Raw genomic sequence first — 699 nt, forward strand, 5'->3', positions numbered from 1 at the left:
CTCAACAGCAACAAATACTATTAATTAAAAAGGGTAATAGTGATAATAATACCTCTGGTAACAATTCCAACTTCAGTACAAAGCTCTGCCTCTACTAATTATTATTGGTGGTTGTCTTTCCATATGAAATCTGCTCCAATAAATAAATATTATTAATTAATAACATCATCAACCTTTGGTAAAATGTCAAGCACATAATAAATAAAAAGCATAAAACGTTACCTTTGGTAAAATTCTGTACAAACTTTCATTCAAACATATCCCTTTCCAAGTTAGTAGCTACATTATCTTCAATGGCATCGTTATCTAATAAATTGGTAGCTAATTGGATGTACTCATTATTGGGGTCAAATAATTGTTCAAGTTCTTGCTCTTGATACGGCTCATTTTTGTACACTATATCTTCATTTTCGTACACTAACATCTTTTCGAGCATGCCATTTGCGAAACCCACAACTTGGACACGGACATATTATCTTACTATTCCCAATTGCTCCATGTTGAAATGCAAAATCCAAGAAGTTTTCTAGACCAACTATATATTCATCTGAGTTTCGTGGTTTAGCAATCCAAGATTTATCTATTGTTGCTAGTTAAACTTCAAGTAGGAAAAAATAATTACTAGACATGTGTACTACTAAATATATATGGGATTTCTAACATAATAAACTACAAAGCTATAATAGACTTCTAACATAT

The 699-nt window shown here is 30.9% G+C and overlaps 1 long non-coding RNA gene across 1 annotated transcript in view; it reads right to left on the bottom strand.

Moving 5' to 3' along the window:
• LOC107622008 overlaps positions 1-403 on the bottom strand; it is an 893-nt gene extending 490 nt beyond the window's left edge. The window contains exons 1-2 of the long non-coding RNA XR_002355337.1: positions 223-403; positions 53-130 (exon numbers count right to left, since the gene is read on the bottom strand). This is a non-coding gene — a long non-coding RNA (uncharacterized LOC107622008). The remainder of the gene's footprint in view (positions 1-52; positions 131-222) is intronic.

This window comes from Arachis ipaensis, chromosome B10, assembly GCF_000816755.2.
Source record: "Arachis ipaensis cultivar K30076 chromosome B10, Araip1.1, whole genome shotgun sequence".
NCBI classification, from domain to species: Eukaryota; Viridiplantae; Streptophyta; class Magnoliopsida; order Fabales; family Fabaceae; genus Arachis; species Arachis ipaensis.